This window comes from Coturnix japonica, chromosome 2 (genome assembly GCF_001577835.2).
Source record: "Coturnix japonica isolate 7356 chromosome 2, Coturnix japonica 2.1, whole genome shotgun sequence".
Taxonomy (NCBI): Eukaryota; Metazoa; Chordata; class Aves; order Galliformes; family Phasianidae; genus Coturnix; species Coturnix japonica.
The window spans coordinates 111313181-111321834 of NC_029517.1; the positions used below are offsets into that span (position 1 = coordinate 111313181).

The 8654-nt window shown below is 37.8% G+C and overlaps 1 long non-coding RNA gene across 1 annotated transcript; it reads right to left on the minus strand.

Annotated features, from left to right (window-relative positions):
* Window positions 1-6183: 6183 nt before the first annotated feature.
* Window positions 6184-8354, minus strand: LOC116652883. Its single transcript, XR_004306071.1, has 2 exons — window positions 8215-8354; window positions 6184-6834 (listed from the first exon to the last, which is right to left on the minus strand). It is a non-coding gene; the product is annotated as an uncharacterized LOC116652883 (long non-coding RNA).
* Window positions 8355-8654: the final 300 nt, after the last annotated feature.

Consider the following 8654-nt stretch of genomic DNA (forward strand, 5'->3'; position numbering starts at 1 on the left):
GTGTTCTGCACAGTGAGATGTTCTTGCCACAAGTAAAATCTGATCAAAGGCATTAAAATATCAGCCTAAGGACTCCTTAAACCATCCAGTAGCAGACTGGAGCAGTGTACCAAACAGATCCATGAACTGCTTGGTTTTTGGCAGGAAGAGATGGGGATAACAGAACCTTCGGAAGCCAGGTATGTCTGTCTATGTGTATTACTGAACTTTCCTATGAGACCTAAACCTGACTGGTTTGTTCTTCTGTGCACCAATACCTGCAGCAGCTCTTGCTTGTGAGGCATTGAGAGTCACAGTGTATCATACAAAAATTCACAGAGTTGAATATAAACAGAGATATTACTGCTTTGAGATGCATACAGCTCAGCAAGGTGGACTCTTATAAGACTGGCCAACATGGGCTTGCAGGCACTCAAGCTGAGTATGAGAGCACCTTCCTTGGAATGAACACTCTTGTAGAAAGCCTGATGCCAGGGGTATCTCAAGCTGTACAAGGTGAGCTTACAGTCTAGTATGGACAATTCAACAGTTTGCATTTCCTGAATATGTCAAACAAAATATCACAGTGGCAGAATTATGTATAATAAGGTAAAGTACTTGGCTTCCAGCAGTTTAGCAGCTTCTATAGTTAGTTCTACAATTGCAGTTGGAGGCTCATGTAATCTTATTGGTTTTTGCAACAGCAATAACAGAGTTAGAATTTGTACTACAAGGATCAGCATTAATAAAACAAGATTATGATCTTTACAGAACTCAGTCAAAAGCCAGGGATCATGGTTTCAAATACAGGCAACATGCACTATTCAGAAGCAAAACTACTTTTTGTAATTGCTTTTAGCAATGGAAAAGAAGAAAATTACAAGACAGAAAAGCCAAAATGTCTGACAAGAAGCATTTATCTCAGGCATTAGCAGCCCCAGTTGTTAAGATGTTTCATAAAAGATTAGAAAAGGTGTAATAAATCATAATAAATACTTTGTGTGAGACACCTGGACACACTGCACAGCTCATTAATAGGCACAAACAGCTAGACTTCGTCTTCACGTTTGAATACTTTAAGTAACATCCCCAGCTTCCTTCTTGGTACGGATGTACTGAGGCAGAGCAGGTAGGACACAACTCACTCCTTCCCCTATAACATGCTGTCAATGATAAAGACTTTGAGGGATCTGCCAGGTTATGCATCATCTTGTGTGCAGGAAAACACGGGGAACCAATGCTCAGATTAGAAGCATCAAATCCAACCAGAATGTGAGTTCAGGGGCTCGGCCCAGCTGAGTCTTAAAGCTGTACTGTGAAAGGGTGTTTAACTAGAGTTATGTGCCTAAAGGATAACATGGGATTCAGAAAGATTTTGTACAGCTCTCGACATGCACAAATTCATCAGAATTAATCTTTTGGCCTGCATGGTTCTCGCAGTGTCAGCTCTCCTCATTCACTGCTGCAAGGGCAAATAATGAGCTTTCTGCTGACTCCTGAAAACACCCAGCCTGGGCCAGAGGGCTAGGGTTTCTCTCTGGGTCTTATCCTTTGTAATTTCTCTTGGTAATGCAGATAAAGCAAGAAACAGTATCCAGAAATGTGGTAGCTACAGCGATTTAGGGATGCTCCATTTTGAGTTCTCAAAGACAGTAAACAGTAATCAGAACCCGAGCATTTATCATCAAGAATTGCTTCTGAAAACTTGGCTTGCTCTTTTTTTCTTTTCCTTTTATGACTCATGCTCAGTCCTGCCTTACTTTGCTAGTATTTGAAAGAGAAAAAAGAAAAATGCAGATCACCATTAAAGTATCAGAAATGATCTCAAAGTGCCTTCTCTCTGTAGCTGTACTCAGTTAATGCACCTTGTAGTAAAGAAACTACAGTCTTTCACTTACCAGCATGCTATACAAATTAAATAAATTAAATAAAAATGTGCATTTTTCTGTTGTTCATTTCTTTCTTTCTTTATAGGATGAAATAATTGGTGCTCAGATTAAGACATGACAGACATATAATCTTATCCAATGCTCTGTCCAGAATGGTTGACTGGACACACGTGTTTGCCTGAGCAGTGGAATGGGTTAGAAGAGAGCAGAAAGAAAGAAAGCAGAAAATACATATTTATGTGTTCTTTATAAAAACCACAAACGAAACTGTCTTTTCTACCAGCATTGAGAAAATACATGGGAAAGAACTAATTTGTCCCTTGATCCTCATTAGATGCCATCAGTGGTTTCTGCACTTGCAGAAAAAAAGGTTTTTTCTCTGTAAATGGAGAAGCTGTGCATGGAAAGCAGTGATAAAGCCTGAGGCACTCATTTCTGGGTACTTTTCCAAGCAGCTCAGTGGAGCTCACAAATGCTTCTTTAAACAACTTCAGCTTTGAAGAAACAGCAGGGGAACTTAAAATCAGAAAACGATGTGTTCACAGCTACCTGACTGAGACTTTTTGAATGAGGGATTGGAAGCACATGACTACATGGAATTTTTAAACTGAATTAAAAATACAATATTTATGTAACTGTCCTTCCTGTTATTCTTTTTTTTTTTTTTTTTTTTTCTTCAGACCTCCAGTATTGTGACAGAGAAATAGTCCTCCACAGGGCATAATAATGCAGCACAAGACCTTGTTCCCATAGACAAAATTTCTTAGTTTAATCTTCACCTAAACAAATATTCCCTTACATAAAATAGAATAATAATCTCAGTGGTTTATGCTGTGTGCTTTCAGTCCCTTATCAAAGTAAACACCAACCCCCTGCCTCTTCCTTCTCTTTCTCCTGCTTCCTTTCCCATGTGCTTTGTGACTCTAAGCCTTTGACCCATGCCTGGGTCCATTTGATCTTCTCAGACCTAACAGCTCTGCTGTGCTGCAGAGCTAATGAGCCATGGAAATGAGATCTGCCACCTTTATTGCAAAGTCATAGAAGTGCTTTTCTACTTTATGGGAAATGTCTTCATGTTGGTGTAAGAGATCCATCTGACCCTCTCCACACTTGAACACAACCTCTCTCACCTTTCTTCTTTAATTCCCCACAGTTGCTCAGGTTTTTTTGTTTGCTTGTTTTTCAAATTACTGGATTCTTGATTATTTTTATGGCTTTTGTACAGAATATGTTCAGATTCTTTTTTTAATTGATGAATTTCACAGAAAGAAATGCATATTTCAGTTAAGATAGGAGCAACACAAAAAAGAAATCATTTTGATTCAGCCCAGACACCCTAATTCAATCCTAAATCCAGACAATATTTCTGGCAAATGTTGAATATTGAATGATGAGTATTAAGCAAGTGAATATTATACAGTTCCAAAATGATGCAGGAATGAACACACTGATGGTGATAACAGATCATTGCAAAATGCCAAAAATCATAAGTAGTGATGATTCATATTTATCTGATTTGTGATTTTTTGTATGTATGGACAATGATACCAGCATACTCTGAGACATAAAATACCTGTTTTACATCATCCAGCAAATGATTTAAGAGGAATCTTTCTTTTTCTTCCCCCTCGGAGTTTATTTATTGGGGCAGAAAACCTACTGATTGAATCCTAGAAGGAGATGCATTTTAGAATCTTCTGCCACGACATTCTATTTATTAGTGAATTTCTACATCCTACTGACAGAGATATGTATCTCAACAACAGGTTCACTATCAGAAGTGTTCATCTGGAAATGGAAACTTGCTTTTCTTGCTTCTTAAAGACTTTCTAAAAGACAGTTCAAAGAATTCAGGGATTTCCAAAGAGTAGACTAAAAATTTGTAACATTCTTTTGGGTATTACCCCATAAATTAGATGTACACAATGTGTGGTATGATTATTTCAAGCCTGAAATAGAAACAAACACCTATAACAGGGATGAGCCAAAAGGCTGAACTGACAAAAAAGCTCACCAAGTTGGTCAGTAAGTGAGCTTACAGGTCCTCATATGCAGAATTAAAATCAAGCCCATGTTTGAATGTATCTAGTCTAATTATGCCAAGAATTAGAACACATATTCTACATTTCCAGGAAGCCCAGAGAGGTTTGCATTTGATCCTCTACTTGAAACTGAAATGTGCTTCTTGTGCCTTATCATGGGGCGCTGATTCACGTTAATAGAGTGATCACATTGACATTACCGATAGAGAGTTAAAATGAGATGGGGAAACCTTTATAGCCACTCTTTTTTCTGCTTGAAAAAGAATCTGTTTGGTCTCCAAAACTATGGCACAGATAATTCAGTTCATCAGAAATACTGGAGCCAGTAAGCACCAGCAGCAAAGCAAAGATGAAGGCATATGCACTACAGGGAGGAAGTAAAAGCCCCCTCTGAGAGCTGATAGCATCAGTTAGGTAGAAGAGTCACTTCCCAAATGGAAGCTGAAATCAGATAGAGCTCTAACAATAGCCACTCGGAAATCCCAGAAATCTGCAGGATTCATTTGTTTCCAAGAAGACCTCGATGTTTTCCTAAATCTCAAAAGTTTATCTACTCAGTGTTTGTCTTCAACAAGTTCAACAAGGAGTATGACAAAAATCCTGTTGTCTTTGCCTCCAAGCTTGTTCATGTTTGTGTGTTAGTTGCTACCTGATGAGCCATTTATATAACTGCATCCAAAGTTATTTCCTCTACTGTCTCTGCACCAACAATGCCTAATCTGACTTCCTACAATTCTTATCCAGTGCTGCATTTAGATGTCAATGTCCAGTCAAAAATTCAAACTAAAGCAAAAACAAGCTGTTTTTGAGTTATTACAATAGCGATTACTGTAAATACAGCCATGATGGCTCCCATTCTGAGACATTATTTGCTGTACATCTAATTTTTGTCACTAGTATAACTGTGGCTATTTCAACCTATCCAGCTTTGATGCTCATTTCCTCTCCTATACCGAGACTACTAAGTACTCTTGATTCCCATGACTACCTTTCTATCTACTTACATGCCATTTAGGGACTGCTGTAATACTAAAGCAATCTTTTTAAGGACTTGGATGAATGATCATAGCTTTTCAAGGAATATCAGAGTTTTGATTGCACTCAGAGTGCTCACAAGATTAGGTTAGAGTTGTCAAGTGTCAATATCTGCTATATTTTTACCACTGCCATTGTTTCACAAAATCCTACCTTGTATGATATCTAAATGAATTTATTATTATTAAGCTGTATAAACTAAACTAAGTTCCTGATGCAGACCCTATTTAGCAGAGCTCCTTGTTCTGCAGTGGATGTACAGGCAGTTTTTGGGAATATGTTTGCCTAGTTTGCGCAGATAAATTGGAGGGTATTAGGATATCCTCTCACCTCAGCTGCCTTCTCCTTGCTGCTCAGTACCAACATTCCCTCTGGAATGGTACATTTCCACAGAAACAGTGGTACTTGGTTTCCTCTATCAGATTTTTTTTTCCCCCGTAGATTTTATTGTCATAAAACTTAATTGTTGTACTTATAGCTCACGGATGGTATGTATAGTAGTCACTTGGAGTTCACTGATCCATAAGAGACCATAGGTATAAAGATCCCAATTACACAACATTAGTGTATTTGACCACACAAACACAACATTTGCATCCAAATGAGTGTCTGGAAAAATACTTTATGAGCCATAATGAAGCTACACTGTTGTGCAACTCTTGTTAATGTGCTTTTGTAGTTGATTTTGAAACTATTTGGGCATTTCAGAATCAATTAGGTGGAAACATTCAAAACTTTTAGAAAGGCTTGAATTCACTGCTGACATCTAATTTAAGGTCAAGAAGTCTCCAGAGAAAAAGTGAATAGTGCCAAAACTTGTCAGTCCCTTCTAAATGGTCTTTGCTGAAGGTGGTGTTGTTCAGGTTTTGGATAAACTTCTCTATTGCTCATTTTACATGCAAACAACCATTTTTGTGTGAAAATGTGATTATAATGTTCATCTAACTTTAGTTATAAATTTGAAATTGGGAAGGTATTTCAAAATTCACTCAACTGGGATTTAATAATAGTTCTGAATGTCGATTCTGAAACTGTACCTTGGGAAAGCCTTTCAAGCTGTAATTAGTTACTACAGAATATTGCAAGCTTTCAATACCAATCAAATAGGAATTCACTGCTTCCATGTGTGTCAGTTCCTCCTCTGTGTCCACCAGAGCTTCTTATTTACATAGGTTGTACCTGTGCAAAATGTAGGGTTGTACATGTTGCTAAAGAAAGCATTTGTCTACATGCTGACATAGATCACAGTCCAAGATTTTATTCATTTACACTGGAGGTAAAAACGTGTGCAATTCTAATTTTCTTAAGTTCAGATAATACCGTAGCAGTGACTTTTGTTTCAGTAGCCTAAGGTAGTGAAGATGACTGAGGGCTATGAGGCTAAGTAAAATTTGCCCTATAAAGTGATTCACTGTCTTCAAGTATTGAATGTTGGTACGCAGGATGTTTTTCACTTAAACTGTTGTTTCCTAACATGGTCTGTAAGCTATCTGTGGAGACTCTGCATGTGTGTGTGTGCATCCTTTTATTTTTATCACAAACACTGAACTACCTTAATTCATTCAGCTTTATGGAAAACAAACAAACAATAAATTACTTACTGGCAGAGGTGGGGGTGTCAAAAAATGAACAGTACTTAAATTATGTTTTTCTTTGGACTAATGTAAGGAACAGCTGTTTCCTATGAAGGGAAGGGTAGATCCCCTTTTATATTTTACAAAGGAAAATTAAGATTAATTAGAAGAATCAATCTACATGGTAAAAGTGTCTTTTGGAATTTTCCACATCCCCACAGGTTTTCAGTTCAGCTTTCCTGCTCTTGATTGTATGCTCTCCTTTCCTTGTCATTTGTCTCAAAGTGAAAGCGGAATGAATTGTTATTGCTCACTCTGCAAACAGAAAGGTACACAAAAGAATAGGTTGAGCAAATCATTTTAACAGTCTCACATAAAATGAGAATATCTTACTCTCAGTCATATTTTAATCCAACTGATGATTTTAAGGTATAAAAATCATGATAGTTAGTACCTATCTGTAGAACTGAGCTGACATTTCCTTCCATTTGAACTGCCAAGCCAAGCCATTGTGAAAGGGAAGGTAAATCTCCTTCAAGTTATGAATGGCTAAAAATGTATGTATGTATTTATTTATTTAAACTGCCCCGGCACAGCTGATAGGAATTGCTGCTGTGATACCGCCTTATTTTTACTAGGCATTTATATTAAATTTGCTTTCTTGCATTTTGCTACTCTATACTTCTACCAGCATTTTGATTAGAAAGATCCCTTTGTGTCCATTACTAAAAAAACATGCAGAAATTATAATATTACCTTCCAAAAAATGAGAGAAACTGTACCATCTACTTAAAGACGTAAGACCTTTCTGAAGGGTAGTAGTTGCTTCAGTCAAGTAGTAATAGATTTCAAAGTGCTTCCTGCTAGGAAAAGTCTGTAAATAATCCATCCAACCCAGTATTCAAGGCCAAGTTGAATGTGGCCCTAGAATTATTTGATCTAGTGCCTGTTTTGATGGTTGGCAACACTATTCAAGGAAGGAGGTTGGACTTCATGATCATTAAGGTCCCTTCCAAACCAAGCCATTCTATGATTCTATGAATAATATTATGCTACTATGAGATCTAATGGTTCTTTCTAGACTTGAAAAGCTACACAAACAGTCACATGCAAGTGTGAATCTTAAGTGTCATTTGCATGATCAGAGGTTAGAATGGAACTGAGCTGGTGTAGGGACTTTGGAGATAGAAAATCTAAGGAGGCCCCATTCATGCTTCAGCCCATGGAGACAGAACAGGTATTATCATATCACTCCGCCTCCTTCAGAGGTACCAGGATGTTGGTGAGGAGAAGGAAAGTACATAGTGTTCAAATAAATAATTTTACTGTATGAACAAAGGCAACACCTTTCAGTGTTTAGCAAGAAAACCATGGCATACAGTCTCCCTCTAAATCAATATTTGCAGCCTCTCACAATCTCATGAGACTGAGCTCCAACCCCTGAGCCAGTCACTCAGGCTTTTTTGGAACAGGCCATTCAGGAGAAACAGTGATAAAGCAAGTCCTGCACAGAGAACAGCTGCACACCTACCTGTCTTTTACAAGATGTTTCCAGTGGGTAGGATTTTTTTAGCAAGAACATCTTGTTTCTCTGAGCCAACCAGAACCCTCTCTCCCCAATCTCACTCTGAATTAAGAAGTGAAAAGTTGTCAAAACTTCGGGTTGGTTATAATAGCAGAGAGGTTTGATCAAACCTGTATTCTGATTCCAAAGTGACACAGTCCTCAGGCCCTCAAAAATGTGACAGATTTTGAGATGTGTACTTCAATATACACTTAAATTGGGTTTTGTACATTTTTCATGTTTCCTTCACAAGGAAAGTTCATCACTTGCACAGTCCTGCGAACAAACAAAACAAAATTGGAAGGGGGGTTGAGAGTGTTCTCTGTTTCAAAGGATTTTCTGTTCCACCTCCCCCCAACCCCCTACTTTCCCTTCTATTGTTCCAATTGATTTTCACTATTCTCTGTAATGTCATTTCCTTAAGGTTAATCTATTGTTACTTAGGAGCGTGATAGTGACTCATGCAATATTTGCCAACTCCACACCTTTCAGCATTCTACTGCTTGAATGTGAAGGTAAAATAGCTCTTTGTACCTGCTCCTGCTTCCTAAATTAAAGCTGTATTTTATAC